The sequence below is a fragment of the Mastigoproctus giganteus genome, chromosome 5, assembly GCF_048544385.1.
Source record: "Mastigoproctus giganteus isolate SK-2022 chromosome 5, ASM4854438v1, whole genome shotgun sequence".
NCBI classification, from domain to species: domain Eukaryota; kingdom Metazoa; phylum Arthropoda; class Arachnida; order Uropygi; family Thelyphonidae; genus Mastigoproctus; species Mastigoproctus giganteus.
The window spans coordinates 48,593,184-48,616,211 of NC_143579.1; the positions used below are offsets into that span (position 1 = coordinate 48,593,184).

The window sequence follows — 23,028 nt, forward strand, 5'->3', positions numbered from 1 at the left end:
CGACGTCATTTATGAAAATCAAAAATAGCAGTAGTCCTAATACTGATCCTTGGGGGACTTCACTTCTTACACCAACCAATCTGAGGAATAACCATTTATCACAACCCTCTGCCTCATGCTCTGAAGCCATCCTGCCATCCATCTAAGGATTTTTCCTGTGATTCCAACCTGTTCCAGCTTATAAAGTAACGCTCATGTGCGATTGAGTCAAATGCTTTGCTGAAATCTAAATAAACAATGTCGAATTTATTCCCTAAATGCAGCTCATGAGTGACCCTATCAAAATAGCTAACCAGATTTGTTAAACATCATTTTCCCTTTACAAAACCATACTGCGTATCCTTTAGAATTCCATTTCTATCTAAATGATCCTGAATTCTAACTGTGATCATTGTCTCCATGATTTTCCCTACTACTGAAGTTAGACTAAAGTAAAAAAAGTAAAGTGCAGCCATTATCAACCCACTGCAGGATGGAAGCCTCCTCAACAATTCATGCTGAGGGAAATGGACCATAATCTGCCACGCTGGTCCAGTGCGGGTTGGCAGATCGACCGTATTCAGCAGTCAGGGGCTTGAACCCCAGGTCTACTCAAAGAGCATGTGCTACTGCACTCCCGCTCCTGCCCACTCGGCTACGGAAGTTAGACTAACCGGTCGGTAATTTCCCACTTCACTGTTATAAGCGCCCTTATGTATTGGAGATACATTGGCACTTTTCCAATCCAACGGAATCTCTCCTGAGTCCAGTGATGCTCTCTGAATTAGCCTCAATGAATCAATGCAGTCACTTGTCGCCTCCCTTACAATTATAGGGTATATGCCATCAACGCCAGGAGCCTTACTGGCCTGTAGGCTCAGTTTTTTTCATTAAATAAACATGTGAAATTTCAATATCATTAATTACATATTTTTCAACTTCACTCCCATAATTTCTCATTGACACAAAGGGTTTTTCTTCTGTAAATATCGATGCAAAATAACTGAGTTCATCTGCAACATCATCTGGTGTATCTAATACTATCCCACGTCCATTACATAAGGGTTAAATCTGATTTGTCCTCTTTTTTTGAATTTATAAATGCGAAGAATTCCTTATCCCCATTCTTCGTTCTTTGCCAGCGATTTCTCATAATCTGCTTTTGCCCGCCTAACCTTTTCTGTGGCACTCTTACAGATCATCTTGTAGCTGTTATAGGCTTCAGTACTTTTTATGCTCTGTAACTTTTCCATGCCGTCTTTTTCTGCTGAAGTAATTTGGAAACTTCATTATTTATCCAACTTGGAATCCTCCTCTGGAGGCGGACTCAAGTGATGACTATTTTAAATAAATACCATAATAAGTAGCATAATTCAATTGTGTTCACTCTCTGAGATATCTACCCAATTAATGCAATTAATGGAGACTACGTAGCGCCTTAAGCCATCGTAATTTCATTTCCTTTCCTGAAATTTCGACCCTTTCCTTTGCCTTAACTACTGCCTCTCTCTTCGTCGTCCACCGTAGAACTCCGTGATCACTTCCTTCTACTGGTTCCTGTACTGTCAGCCCTATTACGTCATCGATTCTACTGATTCCTGTACTGTTAGCCCTATTACGTCAAAGTACTAGGGAAAAGAACTTTCCTTGACATGTTGATAAAAATACGAATCATCTAGTTGATTTAAAAAATCAACTAGATGATCAACGGGATTCGAACTCGGGTTTTTCCACCCGGTGTGGGAAGGACGACGATTCTACCAACTTACAACGGGTCCTACCCACGAGGGTAGGACCTGTTGTAAAAGAAAAAAGTTTATTTTATTACTGTTTTTATAAAAACAGTAATTTTTTATCTTAAAGAATATTTGCATCCTTTAAGATAATTCTGAACAGTTAATTTAAATTAGATAAGTAGATTAAGTAGATCTTAAGATGGAAATTTGCCAGATTTCTATTTTTTTTTTCTTGGTTGAATTACTGTTTTAAAACTTCTGATGTGAATGTTTGCTCAGATCGTATCAGCGAAATTATTCTTGTAGGGATGAAATCCTTTATTCCACACTCCAGCTTAAAATCTCGTTCTTTATCTAGACCTTTGTTTTCCAATAAATCTCCTAAAGCTGTTCAAGATAAGAATATTGCATATCACAATTGGCTTACATCTAAATCTCCAGGTTCGTTTCCTGCTTACATCGAATCTAGATAACAATTGTAAAGCAGTTATTAATCAGTCTAAATTAGGTTTTGAACACGCTAAGAGTAGAAAGCTTTCTCGAACATCCTGGTCTCTTGTCAAAGCGATTGGCCTCAACTTTTTCTCATCTGTATTCCCACCTTTGCTAAAACCTGATGGTTCTATTGTCTTCTTAGCTAAAGATAAAGCCGTCCTGCTAGCATCTTACTTTTCTTCTAACTCTTGTATTGATGATCTTAGTAAACCATTACCGATTCCCAGTACACTCCACTCAATGTCTACATTAGACTTCCATCAAAAGGATGTCAGAAGATTTGAGTAATATTGATACCAAGAATGCTTCAGGTCCTGATGGTATTTCTCGACTTGTTATCAAAACCTGAGCTCCTCGGCATACTGCTATTCCATGACATCTTTTTACACTTTCTTATTCCACTTTGTTCATATCCAACCAGTTCCTAAAAAGGGGGACCAATCCCTCCATTTAATTATTATCCCATTGCACTTCTACTCTTTCTAAAGTGATGGAGAATCTATTAGTCACCAACCCCCTAAACGCGAAACATTCCACATGATCAGTGATTTCCAATAGTGTCGATCCAGTGGTGACCGTATTGGCTTATATTACGCATTTGTGGACAAATTCGATGGAAACGTTTGGTGAGACTCAAGCTGTTCTTGACATTTCAAAGGCTTTTGATCGTGTTTGGCATAAAGGTCTTCTAAATAAGGTGCTATCTTATGGTTTGCCAACTGTTTTTGTAATTGGGTAATCAGTTTTCTCTTTAATCGCTCACTGTGCGTGATGTAGATGGCTCTCTGTCTTCTAACTTCTCCACTAATGCGGTGTCCCCCAAGGTTCAGTTCTTTCTCCCACTATTTTCCTCTTGTATATTAATGACCTTCTTCTATTAACTGGAAATCTTATCCATAGTTTTGCTGATGACAGCACATTGCATTCCACTTTCCAGTTTGAGAAACCTTGCCCTGCTCAACCAGCTTCAACTTCTTGAATATCCGCTACCAATTCCTTAAATGCTGATCTCCAGATAATTCTCCAGTGGAGAAAAGATAACTTAGTTGATATCGATCCTTCTAAAACTCAGTCCTGTCTTATATCTCACAAAAAGGATTCTTCTGCTGCTATGCTTATCTTCGATTACACTCCGATTTCTAGGCAAGATCGTATATCTCTATTGGGGATTACTCTGACTTCTAATTTCCCTTGACAAAAGCACATCACAAATATTGCTTCCTCTAAATCTAAAAAAAACTGAGTTCTCTTTCGCTCTCGGCGACGCTTTTCTTCTAAACAGCTACTTACTTCCTACAAATCTGCCCTACCATGGAATATTGTTCCCACATTTGGAGCGGTGTCCCCATAACCTGTCCAAAGCTTCTTAACTCCGTTCAAAGGAGTGTAATTATGTTAATTAATGACTCATCTCTAACAGTCTCTCCACTCTCTGTCTCATAGATGTTCTCTCTCTTCTGCTACGTGCCTTTCCTATTGATACTTCCATGGGCACTGTTCTTTTGAATTTGCTTCTGTAATTTCTCTCTTTGAAACTAGTCCGAACATGTCCCGAAACCAGTCAACATCTTTTTTACTGTTCAACTTCAAAGTCACACAACCAACTTTTCTTCTTTCTCATTTATTCCTTTAACTTCTGTTTTCTTGAAAAACCTCACTTCACACGTATTTCTTGAAAAATTATAATTTACAGAAATTCAAGTCTAATTGGGTACAAGTATCTTCTTTCATCTTTTCAACCTTTAACCGACGCAGGGTACCAAGGACCACTGTACTGAAGCATGAGTACTTCATGGTTCAGTACCGTGGTCCTTGGTACTGTGCATGAGTACTTCAGTACTTCATGCTTCAGTACCACGGTACTTACACTAAGAATATTTTAATTTTGTTACTGTTATGACACAACGTGGGATTTTTAAGTATGAAAAGTGAACAAGAAACCAAAAATTTCTTTTTCATCAGTTTTAAATTTCTTTAGCTCTAATCTAGTGATTTTTTTTTTTTTTCGGCACCTTAACTAACAACCTGCTTAATGGGGATAATGATGAAAGAACGACAAAAACAAAACCCTTCTAATTGGTGTCAATAAAGAAGACAAAAATAAATCCTTTTACCATGCGAAATAGGACTTTGATAATCTAGGACAAATTGCCTTTCTGCTCTAATTAGTCAAAGATTGCAATTGTGTGAGTCAATTAGTGGAACTGTTGTCCTAAGTGACGGTATAGTAGCTATGCTACTAGGAAGGAACTGGCGTCGATTCCCTATATTGACCAATAAGGACTATTGACTTCTTTTTTACTAGTGGCTGAGTTAGCCAGTCTACGATTGAGGAGTAGCGTTTTCTTTCCCAACAGATAACAAATAAACAATTGAATCTTATATCTAACCGCTTTCTATTTGATTGATATCACGCTCGACCAATGACTGACTGGCGGACTTTATGATAAGAACTTGCTGTTGTATTTTTAACTCGCTTCAAGTACAGTAATTTAATTTTCTCTTGTGTTGTTATATCTCAGTGATTTTAATTTTTCATCCCGAAAACCAGCAAACTTCCTATGCGAGTTGGTGACAAAAAACATGACATTGTGTCCTCTTTCATCCAGCAGGTTTGGATCTAAAACTTTGACTCGATGTAATTTACTCCCAGGGTTTTTGATTACCCTTGGGTAGTAAAATCCCTAGAAGAAATTCATAGTCCTTCAAAAAAAAAAAAAAAAAAAAAAATACAGATTTTTTTTTTAACTTCAAAATAATTTCAAAGTTCATCAAAGTTCTATCCCTTCGAGTTTCTAAAATATTAAAATTCAGCTATTCTTTTGAAGCGATAGCAAACCTAGATTCCATCATAATTTTGCTTTTTCCATGCTTGCGTTTATTAAAAAAAAGTTTTTTTTTTTTTCCTCTGGTATATTTTGTTCTTTTCATTTTCGTAATGGAATATCGATTCTTTGCCTGCAGAGATGCACATATGTATTTGTCTCACGTAGCCTATCATCCAGTAAAAGGCCCGGTTCATAACAAATTTATACTATCGTATTCTCAACCTGTCGCTTTGATTACTGTTACATCTAATGTACAAGATGTATTTCAACTAAAAGGCCTGCATATCTGAAAGGCTGCTTAAATAACAAGGCCGAATGGTCATGCAAGAGGGTGCATAAGTACATATGCTTTGAGTGGGTGGGGTTCAAGTCCATGACTGCTAAATATGGTGCTGTTTCTTTATTCTCTCTAATTTGTGAACTCCTCTTACCGTGTGGCCATCCCTGAGTATAATCAAAGGGATATTATGTATATCAAACTCACGTTATAAATCATTCATGATTTATAACAAAGAAAAAAAGCAACTACTTTTATGCGCGAACTGATTTCTTCAAATTAATTTCTTCAAACAGCGCATGGCAACTAACATAACATCCAATACTTCAGCTATAATATATACGATATTTGGATAGTCTTTGTGGTATGTATGAAGAAATAATAATAATTGCCGAATTTTTTTTGGTCCGATTTAAATTAAATTTCGAAAGGCTCGATAAATCGATCTAGAAGAGCGAAATATGAAGCTTCATTTACTGTGAGTCGAGTTATTACATGCGGAAGGACGGACAAAGAAATAATAATAATTAACAGATTTTTATTGTTTCGACATTAACGAAATTTTGGATGGCTCGATAAATCTTTCTACAAGAACCAAATATAAAATTTCATGAAAATCCATCAAATAGAGGTGAAGTTATTACATGCGGACGGACAGACTTGGTGAAAACAATAGGGATACACTACGCATATAGGCTAACTTGCCTAACAAAAATATTAAATAAGTTAATTGTTTCAAGTATAATGTATATTGACCAAACCTGCCACAACTGTTCAGTAGCTCAGAACCTCGACACAGAAGGGGGCGCAAAAAGTGTCTGAAATGGTTAGAAAATATTGTAGTTCTAACAAAAGGTAGAGCCATTCCTCTGGGCAATAAGATATGGCTGAATTAATTCCCAGAAGCGCAAATATCGAAATCGGGGGATGAAATGAGTTTTAAATTGCATATTTTGGCCCTATTTGAGCATCTATTTGGCTACGAGTTCCTGAATGCTTATGCGAAGCATAGGTTGATGTTTTCTTTTATCACTTTTTTACAAGCCATAATAAATATCAGAATAGTTTTAAATGTAGCCGATTTACTTTTAGTTTCAATGTTACATCATAAATAAATATGAATAGTATCTGCCTGCTATGGTATTGCTCATGTTTTATATTTTAAGTTAAACTAAATTTATTCTTCAGGAAGCATTTATGTTGTTTGTCCCCGGGTGCAATAATACCTAGTTGCGACCCACTCCCTGATATACAATTCTGTAGTCTTTCCTTCCTCCAAACAAACACCTTAGAGATCAATATTGCGTCACACTATAGTACATAATATTGCGGAAGTGGCAGTTGTAATCCTTTTAAGGCTGCTACGGGAATCACATAAACGCATGCTGCATGATTAGATGCTATAATTTACACAAATCATTAACGAAAGAATTCATGAAGATGCGATTTATTGAGGAAGATTACAGCTGTATTCATAGAGCATAATAACAAGAAAGGAGGATTTTATCCTTTAATTTTAGACATTTCTCTTTGTATTTTCACTAGACTGTCGAATAGACAGAACTGACTTTCATAGTGACTCCTGCCTCCAAATATCTTTGTCTCCCTCCTAGATAAATTTCTAGCAACGCCCATAGGCCTAATCAACCTACATACTTTCCAAGGTCAAATTCTGATGCTGAAATGTTACATATTTTGTGCCACCAAAATCATGCAATCTCGACGAATTCGAAAAAATCCATTAAAAAAAAAAGTTCTCTCTATGCTTTTTTAGTTGAAATACATAAAAAAAAAAAAAAATCCGCACACTTACCTCACTTGTCGAAAGAAAAATCCATTGAAATCACGTGATTTTTGCACTGTTTGTTCGTATAAAATGCACCCTATCGAAAATTATTTTCACATCGACTGTATTACTACGATCTCGCTGAACAAAATATATTCCTTCACGGATTAACTGAATATGCCGCTAAAAGAGGTCACTGTAGATTTTCTATGCATTTTCTGTGTCAAGTACATTTATACTTGTGCAGAGAGAGAGACTGTGGTAGACGGTGCCTTGTTTCCTGTTGGCCATACAGGGAAGGACGCTAGATCAGTTTGTCCTCTTTAACTTGGCGAGTAGCGGTAGTGAATTTCCCGTTTACCCTTTCGTACATTGCCTACACTTCGTACAACAACGACGCGAGTAGTCTATAATCTATTTTCTTCGCATTTCTCCCCTCCCTCTCCTTTCTTTCTCTTTCATTTTGTGCGCAAGGTGTAATTTTATGATATATATATAATCACAATATCGTTTAATTTCGGTTCATTTATTGTGTTAAATGAAAAAAAAAGTCATTCATATCTGAGCATTTTCAAATTGAGAACAGTTATTAGATACGCTCACTAAAATCACTGCTCCTTTGCCACATTTAAAAGCGCTCTGCAGTGATAAAGCGTAGTACAAACACGCAATTATTTAAATAAGAAAGGAAAATCAACAGTTACATCCACGCATGATTTTGGCTCACGAAAGTTGGAAGCATGCACATATCTTGCGCCACAGGTATGCACAAAATAAGTGCATGCTTCTAACTTAACTGCAGTAAAGCTCTGCTCGTGCCACAGGTAATTACTTGTGGCACAAGCAGAGCTGCAGTTAACATCCACCGAGGTGGCACACATTTTGTACTACCAAAATCATGCATTTTGTCCTTTCTTTGCAACTTGTAAGGACTGAGCGGAAAAATAAAAGGTGTCTAAATAAACTTTAATTAACTAATAAACTTATTAATAAAATTAATTTTTATTTATTATTACCAATTAAATTTAAAAATACAAAATTCTTTTAAATAGAACTGTCTAATAAAAGTTATTTTTACTAAAAAGATGTGAGGTTCTTTTTACTAAAAAGAATCTCACATCTTATCATGTCAGTGTCAGCAATAATCCAAGAAAAAATAGCTGCTCATCATAAATTTTTAATCATGTAGCAGTAAAAGAAAAAAATATTATTTGCATCATGAGAGGGGGTGGGGGAGATATACCCACTTTAGTTCATACCTGGGACTACTCTTGACAAATAATGCCAGTCTTTGGCAATATTTATTTAACATAACGCAGTTAAATGGTTTATTTATTTATTTTTTGTATATTATTTTGTTCGTAAAATAAGTTAAATAAACTAGTATTTAGAGGCAGTGGAGCTCAATTAATATCATTGTTTATACGTAAAATTTCAAAACTTGTGCATATCCTCAGGGTACAATTATTATTATTATTATTATTATTATTATTAGCTATATGGTACAAGGAAGCCTGAGGCTTAAATTGCACCAGCCAAAAAAAAAAAAAAAAAAAAATCCCAAGTTACCCTAAGAGAGAGAGAGAGTCAAAAGTAGAAAGGAATCACCAAGAAAGAGGAGAATGATGGTATCCTGCTCAGGACTCTGGTGTGCTAAGTCCATACTCACCAGAAGTGACCTGGGGTTTTTTATTGTAAATATGGAAAATAGGGCTTCAAAATTATAATATAGCTAATATTATATGGCCCCCAGAGTAATTATCAGAAGTTTGAAGGCTGTCCTTAGTTTTTGGCCAGCAGCATTTAAATGCTTAGTCAATACAGTGGTCTTAATACTCCTAGCAGAAAATCTTTGCCTTCACAACGAGTTGCCCTGACATTGCACTACTGTCAAACAGACTCGTCAAAAGGTTTGTAAAGGTTTGAAGGGGCACTGGAGTGCAATAGCAGGGAATTTCGTTGATAAGACGAAGTTTGTTCCACTGTGAACATTGAGACGTCCTGCTGTTCACAAAAATTTCTAATTACTCTAATCTCATTTTAAGCATCTTCACCAATGCGCATGGCAGAAAGCCCTCGGATTCCGTATGGTGTGTGTGTGTGTGTGGGGGGGGTTAAATACTACTTATATAACAGTGAAAATATTCTTTTTTAAGTTTATGGCTTTCTCTTTTGCTAATTTCAATAGTATTGATTTTTATTTTATTGTTTTTTCATTGCAAATAAATTGAATTTTAGCTAGGATTCATTTACGCGAGGAACTAAGGGTCCCCACTAATGCTTTAGGAATGATTTTGAATGACTGTCAGATTGGTTTGCAATATAGAGTAAAGATTCTAAAACCATCTAGTGAACGAGTTCATCGTATAGTCCATGAAGCATTGAAAATAAAAAGAATTGAACAAAATCGGCACAAAAGTTTGGGAAAAACAACAGAAGAATAAGAAAAAAGGCGAATTGCACAAAGATAGTCCTAGAGAAATATGCTCAGAATTCAAAAATGTATGTTAGCCAATCTTGGATGAAACTTGAAATTATTACAGTGATTCATTTACGACTGTGCCACTAGCTTTCAACATGATGAAGTCCGTTTTTTTTAGGAAAAGAAAGGTCATTACTCTTTAAAATAAATAAATTTTCTGTTTATACTCCGGGATGACCAAACGGTGAGAGGAGTTCACAAGATAGACAGAATACAAGAAACAGCACCGTATTTAGCAGTCATGGACTTGAACCCCGGTCACTCAAGGCACGTGTACTTATGCACCTTCGCATTGACCACTCGGCTACGGCCGCCAAGTGGTCAAGCGCGCAATGGTAAATCCAATAAGGGTGAATATTATCCTTCCTTGCTAATGAGATTTCATGAACGGTTAAAGGCGAAGATCGTGAGAGACTCAAGAAGGGTCCTCTTCCAGCATGAAACGCTTTCAGTCACAAAGACAATATGACAAATTTTCGGGGATAACCATGGCGATAATCAACGATTTAGATTATGAACTGTTGTAACACCCATTATTCTTTTGAAGACATGGCCACCTTCGTCTTATTACCTATTTTGCGCACTGAAATAAACATTTGAAGGTGACACTTTCGGACAAATAATCACGTTATTCATGCGATCGAGGAGTAGTTAAAGATATCGAGAAATTGTTTTTGTTATTTGGTTTTTAGGAGCATTAGCAACTAAGGCCATATTGCTCAGGGGATATGCGGTGGTCATTCCCCGACCTTTCCGCATCCTCCGTATTTGGTGGTCACGGGCGCGAACCCCGGTCTAATCAAGAAGGGAGTTCTACGCATTGCTGCTCATGCCCACCTGGCTACGGAGGCGCCCTATCTAGAAGTAGAATAAAGATATTAAAGAAAGAGTAGTTAAATACTTTTTGCTCATTCCAGCTTTCCTTCCCCATTAGCATTAGTTGAGGCATATGATGCAAGAAAGCAAGCTTATACAACATCACCCAAAAAAAAAAAAACCCCTTCCCATTTCACCCATCGGTCACTCGAAATGTTTATCCAGCTCAGCCTTAAATTTATTTAAGCTATCAACTTCCACAACGACAGATGGAAGTTTGTTCCAGCAATCAACTACTCGCTAGCTAAGGCAAACTTCGGCACATCTATTCTACCACTGTCTTTCCTCAATTTCAATCTGTGCTTCCCCTCAGGTTCTTAATCTCAGCAAGCGGAAGTATCCCGTCAGCATTGAGCCTGCTCAAACCATTCAAGGCCTTAGACACCTCAATCAGATCACCTCGCATGTGCCTAGTATCCAGATGCTGCAATGATGGTATCCTCTCAGGCTATATTGCTTCGGGGATAATGCGGTGGTCATTCCTCGACCTTTCCGCATCCTTCGTATTTGGTGGCTTAAGCCGAAGAAAGGCTTAAGTTCTGCAACTTGCAGAACTTAAGCCTTTCTTCGTAAGCGCACTCCTTTATTCCTCTCACCAATCTTGTTGCCCTTCTCTGTATTCGTTCTAGCAACTCTACATCCTTCCTAAAATAAGGAATCTAGACCTGTACGCAGTACTCAAGGCGTGACCTGACCATTGCCTTATACCAAGGGATAATCATCTCTTTGTCTCTGCTAGCAAAATTCCTATATATCATTGACAAAACTCCATGACCTGCTCTGGCAGCCCATCTGCACAGCTCAGAGAAGTTCATATCTTTTTCATTTTCTACCACCTTAAGCGAAGTACAACACAGTTGTTATTTTTCTCTTGGGTTACTGCTACCCATATGCAGTACTTTGCATTTGTCAATGTTAAAACTTCAGTTGCCACTTCAGTCCATCTGCATAACTTTTCTAGATCTTGTTTCAGTAGCATACTGTCTTTACTGTCATTAACAACCCTGCCAACCTTTGTATCATCTGCAAACTTGGACATTAAACCTGATATACCTTCATCCATATCATTGATAAATGCACCCAGCACCGAACCCTGGTGTACTCCGCTAATAACATTAGTCCACGTACAGCAGTGTCCATTGATTACCACTCTCTGCCGTCTCCCACTCAACCACCGCTTTCTCCATTGCAGTAAATTGCCCTTAATGCCATACCACTCCAATTTGTACAGCAGTCTTCCATGTGCAACAGTATCAAAAGCTTTCCTGAAATCCAAGTATATGATATCAAAATATTTTTTACATCCAGTTTCTTTGTGACCACATCGTAGTATCCAATTAAATTGGTCATACAAGACTTCCCCTTAACAAAAACCCATGCTGTGTCTGAACTGTTACTGCTGTCTTGTCTAGGTGATCCCGCATCACTTCTTTAACCAGTGACTCCATTATTTTCCCCGGAACAGAAGTTAAACTAACAGATCTATAATTATTTGTGTCACCCTTGAACCCCCTTTGTGAATTGGGGATACATTTGCACTTCTCCAGTCCATGGGGATCTCCCCTGACTCTGAGGATGCTCTCATAATTATGGCTAAGGGTCTGCTTACTTTCCTTGCTGTCTCCTTCATTATAACTGGATAGATTGCATCTGTCCCAGGTGCCTTTTTTATGTTTAACTTCGACAATTTCTCCTCCACTTTGCTCTCAGTTATTACGAAATCATGTATCTCCCTGTTAGAGTTTGATAAACTTCTAGCATTCTCCTCCTTGAATAACTCCTCATGTGTGAGTGTAGATGCAAAATACTCTTTCAGTTTATCAGCTATCTGAGCATGATCATCAATAGTCAACCCATCTATGTTAAGTAGTCCAATCTGATTAATTTCTTTCTTTCTAGAGTTTACGTAAGTAAAGAACTGTTTGCTGTTTTTCTTTGCATCCTTTGCCAAGGATTTCTTGTAATCTGCCTTTGCCTGCCTAACCTTCTTTGTGACTTGATTATAGACTAGCTTATATCTGCCGTAGGCTCTTGTGTCGCCTGATAATTTATATGCATCCCATGCATTTTTCTTCTCTGCCACGAGCCTCGTTAATTCATCTGACATCCATTTAGGCCCGAACCTTGAACACTGTATTTCTTAGTTTGTATGAAAAGCCTAGTAGACTCCAAGATTAAGTCCCTGAAGGCTTCCCATTTAGAATTCACTGTTGCTAACATCATCAGTTGATTCCACTGTATAGAACTTAAAAACTGAGTCCACTGTAGTCACTTTTACGAAAAAGAAACTCTTCTCTTTATCACTATGTGGAAAACGCCTTGGTTCAAGTCCCACCTACATGGGAGGATCGTTTATAGGTATTTTTTTACAACGTGGCCGAAGAGATCTGATTTTCCCTCTCACACCAAATGGGCTGTCTCCACATACTCATAGGTAAAGTGTATCAAATAAATTTTAAAAAATTCAAGGAATACGAGAAAGAGATACTTAAAGTGACATGCAAGTCGCTGGAAATAAAACAGGCTGTGAAGATGCCAAAAGGAGTAAGAGGAAGTATTGTAAAATGAAAGAGACATCGAGATTAGTCAATGAAGTAAAACAAAATCTGAGATGTTATCATCGCGGTTGTTACAAGAACTCCTGCCCAACCCTAAATCCTTTTAAACGTGCGTGGGATATTTTCTCTGGTGACTCATCTTGTCTTTTATCTTATCTTCTTTATCCTTTTGGATTTTCCACGATGCCATTGATGATTTCGCTTCTATTTCTCAACATATGGTTGCTCAGTAAGGATGTTATCAACGTACACCACCCTCCAAAAATTACCCGAACACCCCTGTTTCCATAGTCCATTGGAACTTCTCGAATACACAAGTTAACTCAGACTGGTCTATAAGGAAGGCGTATGAGCTACACGAGTCAGTTGTTTACATTGTGGAACGTAAAGCCAAATTGAGAGGTGCGTGATGTCCAAAGTCGACGATGTTATTGTAAAAGGGAACTATGACAATGCCTGCAATGCACAAGAAGATCGTGGACAATCACTCCACGTGACTAGGGGATATTTTTAAGAAAGCTAGTTTGAGTTAAAAAGTAGCTGCGAATCCTCTTCGTTTTCGCATCGGATGTCATTGACACAAATTGCGGATTTCACTCCACCCACTGTTCTGTTATGCAGTGAAAAAAAATAAGAAGAATTTATTCGAAGGTATCCACTTAATTTTAACGCTTCACACGTTTAATATTACGTATTTAATCTTTGTAGAATGCAGCTAACATATAAACACACGCACCAATAATATTATCATAAATATTATATATGTTAAGATAGAACAACAGCAGAGTATTTAAATAAATAATTTATTTCTATATACTAGCCCGGCACACGCACACAGATGCTGCTGATAAGTTACACTTACTTTATGAACAGCCCACAAGATGTAGACTACAACTAAGTAGATTATAAACTACAAAGAATCAGTCCGTCTTGGACGACTTTAAAATCTAGGAAATGTAAAATTGGTTTATTATTATAAGCATTAGTTCTACCATGCTTTTCTTTAACGGGAAATGTCAAAAATATTTCTTAATTAGTCTTTCTTTTTAAACATAGACATTGCTATCACCAGAAATAAGAGACTTTTGAAATCTGTAATATATGCGGAGTTAGCTATGTCCTTTTGTTGATGTATACGATGTGTGAGCGAATACTTTTTTTTTGGGGGGGGGGGGGGTAGCGTATACTTGCTCGTTTCGTATGTTGTTGTTGTAGTGGGGCTTTAGGGGCTTCAGAGACTAAGGCCATATTGCTCCTTGTATACTGTCTGTAAATTTCGTGTGTTCTGTGTTCGATTTTCTGTTTGCTGGATGAAAAACTCTAGTTTCCAGGAAAAAAAAACCATGCTATATTCGTCCGAGACCGACTAACTCAGCCACGTTGTGAAAAAGGCTTATTAAAATTCATTTCTCACGTCATCAACGGGAATCGAACTCGGGTCTTTTCAACCCGGTGAGGAGAACGGCGATTCTACCACCAACCGAGCACCCTTTTTCTCTTTGAAGCAAGGGTCTGCCAGTCGGTAATTTTACAAGACATCTTTCATAACCTCTGCCATATTCGTATGGACATTCAATCTACCAGTTAGCGGCATTCAAAAAGGTCTGCTTAGCAGCTTACACTCGCACAACGAGCACTTGTATATATGTGTCTGTCAACCACCCCTTTACTCCCTGCCCCCACTCTGTCGGGAAGAGCTCTGCCACTTAAGGAGATTACGCCAACTTTACTTCTGATAATGATTCGTTATATCACTCGAAGATTATTTAAGTAGGTAAAAAAAATAATGAAGAATTTTTCAAAAAAATCGGGACTAAATCACGTGGGTTTATTTTGCAAAGAAATTGGAATAGACGTGTGGTTAAACTTCTCCTAATAGTGGCTGCGTATAGCGTTCAGCCAGCGAGATGATTTTTTTTTACACTCCCCAGACAAAGTACTGTCTAATTCTACAAGGTTATTTCCGGTTAAAAAATGTATCGTACTTTCCATCAACATGTAAGACAAAAAGAGTGTGTTGAAAATTCGCAGTGCTGTCACTTATCCTTGTAACACAACAGGTCCCAAGAACAGGAGTAGCGTTTTGCTGGCACATGGCCACCGAAGGTTATTTTTCGGCATGTCCGCCAGCGGATTCAAATTCTTAATTTTAGAAATGTGTTAGCTATAAAAGAAATTTCCATCGTGTATTATTCCTGTACCAGTGGGTGTTTATAGGACCAAAATAACGTGTCAATTATATAGCTAAATATACTCTCGCCAGCATTCGATTAATCATGCAATAATAAAAAAGAAAAGCTGTTTTTAATCTGTGATAATAATAATTTATCTTATTAACATTTTAATAAAATCCCTATAGTTTAATAAATCTTGTAATTATATTTAGAACGTGTATCAGTCACTGGACAAAAAATTAGAAACTTTTCGCAACTGGCATCAACAGATAATTAAATATATGCAAATGTACGTTGTCGTGTGGAATGATCATTACTTGGTATCAGATAAATGGATGGAAGAAATAAATGAGAAGAATTCAATTTAGATAAAGAAATTGAATTTCCAACCGAAGCATGTGGTGGGAATTGAAGTATCTAGGAATTGGTAGTCGTGTGCCTATATGAAAGCCATTTATTTCTGTAAAATATTGACAGATTCGACTGAAGTGGTTCCATCAAATCCAAGACTGGACTGTGGAACAGTGAAAAGATCATGTGGTCTGACTAAGCTGATTTACATTTTTTGAACCAATGGCAGGGTGAAGTGTGGCGTTAACCTGATAAGGCCATGCATCTAGATTATTTCGTGTCCACCACTCAAGCGACTGGAGGTGGCATCATGTTATGGGGCATGTTCTGTTAGTACGGACTGGGACCTGAATATCTTTCTGTCGTATCGGACGAACCTCGCTCTGCCATGCTTGATTTTCCCCGGATTGCGACAATTCTTTCATGATGACAACACAACTGTCCACCGTACAAAAATTTTATCTGTATGGTTCGGACAACATTCCCAAGATTTACATCTACCCTGCCTGCCTAATTCTGCAGACCTGAATCCAATTGAGAATATCTGGCATATGTTGGAAAGGGCAGTTCTTTACCGACCACAATAGTGCAACTGACAAATATCATGATGGAACAATGCTCAGATCTTGAGCTAGACTCCCTCAGGCTTCGTGAAATCCATGCCACCACGTATATGGGCTGCAATTCAAGAAAAAAATGGTCAGGCCAGTGAGTATATAATCCATAACAATTCTTTCACTTTATTCGTTGTACCAGGTTTAGATCTCCTTTAATTTTTTTGACCTGCTTTCCAATAATCGGTATTTCTCTGCGAAAATAACTACAATACAGACTTTGTAATGATGACACCGTTAAAGGAAATAAAAAAACAAACAAAAAAACTCAGTATCCAAAACAATAGTGTTCTCAATAGAGAGCAATTTTCCAAAAAACAAAAGGTAAGAGCGAATTAACAAGTGACACAATAACTTCCTTTTTTGGGTTGATCCGTCGAAGAATGTATTTTATTTTTTTATATAGTGGGAAGTTAAAACCAATTTAAGGAACACAAAGTATTTATCTGAAATTATGGCTGGATCACGGTAGCTTACAGCTTTTAATGACAACTGTTGAGAAACAACCAGATTGTGTAAGTGCTTTGAAGACCCCACACACAAAATCGTATAGTGGTGTACAAAGGTAAATTAAAGATTTTTACTTTAATATACAGTCAGCTTCGAGTAGTAATCACCTTGGTTTTGAAGTTCGGATCAGAGAAGGATTCGCAGCATGCATTTTAAGATTAATTATATAATTTATTTTGTGCTCAGTTTTGGAATAATTACTGGAGGTAGTGTTTTTGAACACTTTGCCTCCAGCTGGTTGCAGGTGGTGATGGGATATCTAAAAACGCGTGACTTCCTTTACTTTTGCACATGAGTTTAGTTAGATTGAAATTACTGATTAATAGAAAAAGGAAAGACTGACTGGATGAGTATTCAAATTTTATGATAAAAAAAATCAAATTACAGAATTAATAGAAGAATTATTTCGACAGATTTTTAAAGAAAAGAACATATCGAGTGATTGGCAGAAAATTACGTGGTATAAATTTATTAAACACTTCATGGAAACTGTATAAAAAGTAAAAATTTAAATGAAATTTTAAAATTAAGTGATGAGCAGCGAGAATTTAGGAAATATAGATGCAATATTTATGACAAAGCAGGCCACTTTAAAATAGATCAAGAAAACACGGAGGATGTAGAAATAATTAAAGTAATAAGACAAGGAGACTTGCTGAGTCCAATTCACATCAGCTTGATAATGAATGAATTTATGAAGCCAAGACAAGAGATAAAGTTAAAAATGAGGAAAACAATGAAAAATACAACCTATAAATAAAAGAGAAAAACGCATAAATAGGATGGAACTAGTAAATAACTGGAGACCCATCGGCAAACAAAGTAGTGGAATACCAAGAAGATGGAAAATAATCTATTTTAACCCAACAAGCAGCATGGTTAACGGAAAAAGGAGTGTATCGTAAGGATATCTTCTAAACTAGAGCTCCCGATTAGCTTATTGATCGATCTCTGTCCATGGCCGTGATGGGACTGTGGGTCGAATTTTGTAGATAGCCGGTGTGTCAAAGATCACTTTATTACTAAACATTGTTATACATGGAGTCAAAAGTTTCGAAACTTAGCATTAGTTGAGGCATATGATGCAAGAGAGCAAGCTTATATAGCATCAGCCAAAAAAAAAAAAAAAACCTTCCCATATCACCCATCCGGTCACTCCAAATGTTTGTCTGGTTCAGCATTAAATTTATTTAAGCTATCAACTTCTACAGCAACAGATGGAAGTTTGTTCCAGCAATCAACCACTTGCTGGCTAAAGGCAAAGCTTCCCCACATCTATCCTACAACTGTCTTTCCTCAATTTGAATTTATGCCCTCTCAGGCGATTATTCTGAGCAAGAGGAACAATCCTATCAGCATTGAGCATGCTCAAACCATTCGAGGCTTTATACACCTCAATTAGATCACCTAGCAGGTGCCTAGTATCCAGATGCTACAACTTGCAGAATTTAAGCCTCTTTTGGCAAGAATGCCCCTTTGTTCCTCTCACCAATCTTGTTGCCCTTCTCTGTACTCGTCCTAGCAACTCTACATCCTTCCTAAAATGGGGCCTCCAGACCTGAACTTAAAACAATCTGTCGAAGGATTCAATGTCCATGAACATACAAGGATATGTACGAATACGTGCAATAAAGATTCGTTCTGGGACTTTCGATTACATACTAACTGCACTTTGTTTTCAACATTTGGCGAAGTTCGCTAGGAATTCAGGCAATTTTAACTTACAGCTTACTTACATCCCTACAGTTTAATTTAAAGCAAGCGCTGATTATCTGAGAAATAATTTGCAATAGCGGAAACGGATAGGCGTCAGAAGTATTTTCCAACTGACTTTGATTTCAGTATGATATTAGTTTTAAAGTTTATTATTTCTTCCGCCTGCCTCAACTTTTCTTATCTCGTTAAAGAGGAACAGCCTCTATGCTCTTAGCTGCAGTATAAATGAAAATGGATTGGATAAAATTGTAGCCACTGCTTGAAGGGGGTCAGAATCATCAGGTTTCTCCAGATATTCAAAATTCAATGAAACCGTTGAATAATTTCATCTAATTTTACACAGGATAATGATGAAATGAATGCTGTATGAAGTTTCAAAGATCAAGGAAGCCTGTAGCTTTCGCTCCTTTCATTCAGTCCTCAGGAGAGCCCTGAATAGTCATTCGCGAAGTTGTTACATGTAGAGAGAACTTAACGAGTGACATCAGCCCTTTACCACACAACAAAAAGGACAGTTTGTGGTGGTGGTATTGAGGGGATAGTAGTATATTGAGGCCTCACCATTAATAGCTGTATGTCCTTTCATATCTCCCAGAGCGGAACCTTGATGCTTGACGATTTATAGATGAAACTGTAGATGGGTTCAAAATGGGGATATCCTGGAATGCATTTGGGCTTAAGTTCCTTTTTTAGAGACAACATACTTCCCCATAAAGCTTAGGTGGTGATGGGTATCTAAAAATGCACGACTTCCTTTACTTTTACTCATGAGTGTAGTTGCATTGAAATTATTGATTCATTAGCCACGTGCCGCTCTCTGAAAATGATTCCTGATTATTTCATTTATCTTCTTTTAATGAAGTTTAGACTTAAAAAGTCTAAACTTAAAAAAGGAAAGAGATAAAATAAAATAGCTGGGTTGTATTCAATATCTAATTAGCCATGCAGTTCATTATTACAATGTTTAACAGAAATAATTCTGATATACAAATTTCGTTTTTCCTGAGGAGCCTGTATTAATGCGATAGATTCGTAACTCAACATTTACATTATTTAATATTAATACACCTTTTTTATGGTACTCTTTTACTATTTCTAAAAAATAATCACGTTAGGAAGAATACAACAGTCTTTCATAACTGTATCTATGCAGTTTATATATAATAAATTGTAGAATCTCTTCCATAAACATATTTTCACGATGGCTGTAGAGAAGGTGTAGATTAGATTGTGTTATCTGCCTTTTTATTTCAAAAATATATTTATTTCTCTGGCAAAACAGCAGAAGCAGAGAATTATGTGAGAAACAGTGAAAAATGAACAGTATATTGAATAAGACAAATCAAGAAATAGGTTCTGTTGGAATAAGAGCTTAGAATTAATTATAAGACCTAAACATGCGTGGAGGTTTGTGGAAGAAAAAAATACAAATATTCCCATCTTAATTAGGACGAAAAACGTTGCCAGGTCTTTAGGTCAAGCCAAACTGACATTACCATTTAAGGATATACACGTAGGCATCCAAACGTGATGATAAAGGATTGATATGTAAGCAAATGGGATAATCAGCTTTCTCATAACGAGGTTGGTAAGAGTGGAGTGGCAAATTATCTCTTTGTCAGATTAACCTCACCAGGTGGGTCTTCCATCCCTTTATTATCCATCCCATTTTCTCCGAAACATGTACACACGAGCTCATTAACCTCCTCTTATACCTCTGATATTAGAAATACACATACAGTAGCCACAGAAGACATTCTACAATACAACACTCCCAATTACTTCCTTTACTATCATCTTTATCTCTAATTTCACCTACTTTTTTTTCTCTCTATTTGAAACCGTGACTTGCTTTACTACGATGCAGTGTTCAAGTGTTCAAACGAGTGATAAGACAAACTCACGCCGACCTGTAACTTTTTGACATAAGGTCAAAGTGGGTGTGGTTTCAGTTTTTGTTCTAATTTATAAAGTGGACGTAGTGTGAGTAGAGCTTTCGTATTTCTTTTTTTTTTCTCCATTCCATTCTGTGTCGTTAGGATAACTAGTCACGATCTTTTTTATTTATTATTTTTACCTTTTTAGGAAGGTTACTAAGCGGGCAATAAAAGCAGAAACCGTAACTTGGTTGTCGGAAGCAAAGGAGATTTATTACTTGCCAAGATAAATGGCCCGATAATAGTTGGATGTAGTAGTAAAGTATTTTAACAATAAAGCACGTAGTATATTGATAAAAATCAAGAAAACACTTAAGTTAAAGTGTTTTCTTTCTTTCTTTTTTATGGTTGAAGCTCTCGGAAATAGTCAAGTGTGCATAAGAGTTGGGAGTTTTAGCCCATTGAATGCCGATTGAAAGAGAACCAGCTCTAGAAAGACAATCAAACTGCAGATACTTTATATTTATAAGTACTTCAATCAGTTGAAATCAAATCCATGATCCGCAGAAGAACAAACTTTATCTTTAGTTATACGATAACCAGAGGACGAATTAAAGAGCTGCCCTTTTAAGAAAATGCCATGAGGATTTTAAATCATTTCTAGGTCCTTTCCCCCTTTTCCTAAAACGGTACCCGAGCACCAAGGTCTTTATTAATATTTTAAGGTACAATGGCATTGTCACATGGTCTTCGCATGTACATAAGCAAGGACGAATAATGTTTCCCTATAACAACAATTAAAGTCATTAAAATTGTAAGAATTACAATTGCTTTCTTTGGGATGGTATTTTTTTAACATTCTACCTTCCCCTCTTCCTATCCTACCCTCCACCTACTCTTCTGAACACAGATATAACAAGACCGGTAAATCCAGTTGTTATAAGAACTTCGATGCCACTAGACTAGTCCAAAAATTGCTTTACTTTATGAGTGACTTCCGGCCTATCGCTGAGGCGAAGCGGTTGCTTAGGGGATGAGCGCGCCAACCACTGAACCTTGTGACTTGATCCTAGTGCTATCACACATTGAGGTCTACTATTGTCTACAAGAAGCTGATGAGGCTGTTACGAAATGCTGCTTGATTTCGTATAAATGAGAATTCTTTAGGAAAGTTAGGAGCTAATTTGGAATTATTGCTCAATGTGTGATCCATTACAACAACAACGGAACCGGCCAGGATTCGTTATGATCATGGCCGGTTCCACTGGCACGGAGTAGAAAAGAGTTTCCAAGTATCATTTAGATGAAATTGGATTCATACCAGATTTGATGACAAGAAAACATTTATATATTTAATATATTCATGCAAACCTTTGATATTAACCTTCCTTACGTTGACGGGTCTTTCAAGTCTTAATGCAACATATTTTTGAATCTGAATTGTATAACTCCAAACAAAGTATGAATAAATATTTTTTCCACTAACCAAAAGGCAAATTGCCTTTGAGATAAGACCCAGAATGAACTAATGCACCTTCCTAAAAGTATTAATTAACAATATCTATTAGTAAGGGCCATCTGTATCCTTGCGCTAAAACTCTATAGGATCCTGATAATCCTGCATTAATTACTAGCTACCAGGAAGAGGTCCCATAAAAATCGCCTTATATCTGAATCGCATTAATTATAAACGGGATCATGAGGGAAGGTATAACCTGGCTGATTTATCATTCATCGAAGTTAACCCACATTAAATATGGGTTAATATATTTATCCACTAACGAGCGCTCAATAGATTGTTTTCTAATCAGTCCCACTGGGTTATTAACTCAAAGAAAAGTTTGACGTATCATCCCGATAAATTAAGCCTAGGAGAACTTAACCCATAAACAAAATACATCAAAATAAATCAGCGCTGTTTAAAAGAAAGATCTTTTAGAAGAGAGAAACTTACCAGATGGGCTGGATAGCGCGATCTTTTTCTCTCTCTTTCTCTCCTACGCTCACTAAAGACAACGAGAATGTAGCGAGGTAACGCTCCGTCAAATAACATACTTCCCATCCAGCAAAGTAGGGTTGTACATATCCACGTGGGCTAATAACCCGTACGTCGGTCGTCAAAAGCGAACTTCAAACGCTACATAGTGACAAAAGAGGCAATGTGGAGTGACGGTCGACAAACCGAATGCTATATTCCAAAGTACAGAGAATGTGTGTGAGTGCTGTGTGTATGTGTGGATCTAATATCACGCTTTGGCTTACCGTTAGGGTGTATACTAATATGGGATTGGCCTGCCGCTCTGACAGGACGTCATGCGAAGCGGATGAAGGAAGGACAATCAACTACCGTGTCGGTCTTGACATTTCCGTTTTTGACTCTTCCCGAATTTGCAGGCTATGGTTTCCTTTTTGTATTAATCTAGAAACCAGATGTAGAAGAAGGAAAAAACGAGATCAAGCTTCGAGACACATTTTACGAAGTTGCATTGTGTCTCTGTAGTCTTTAAATACAAGGAAGTTGCGTGTGTGTGAATCGTTGCATCTGATGTATTTGATTTCATACGTGTGGGAGGATGTGTAAACATATCTTTGGCATGAGCGCATAAAAAGGACCATATTTCTTTCAGATGTGCCGTGTTCATCTCGAGGAATGTTTATTTAACTGGTACCAGCGTCCAGCATTCGTAAAGTTATCAGTTCAATAGGTAGGTCATTTAGGAGGAATGTAACCTTTAACCAAGTTCGCCAACTCTGTATCCAACTTTTCAC

At 37.1% G+C, this 23,028-nt stretch overlaps 1 protein-coding gene across 3 annotated transcripts in view; it reads right to left on the reverse strand.

Annotated features, from left to right (window-relative positions):
- RapGAP1 (Rap GTPase activating protein 1) overlaps positions 1-22,478 on the reverse strand; it is a 344,351-nt gene extending 321,873 nt beyond the window's left edge. For 2 of the 3 annotated variants that reach the window (XM_090373185.1, XM_090373182.1), the window contains exon 1: positions 22,214-22,478. The gene's annotated coding sequence lies outside the window, so the exon portion shown is untranslated. Of the gene's footprint in view, positions 1-7,128; positions 7,314-22,213 lie in introns of those variants that run through there. The other variant, XM_090373183.1, reaches the window with a different exon arrangement.
- Between the last annotated feature and the right edge of the window lie 550 nt (positions 22,479-23,028).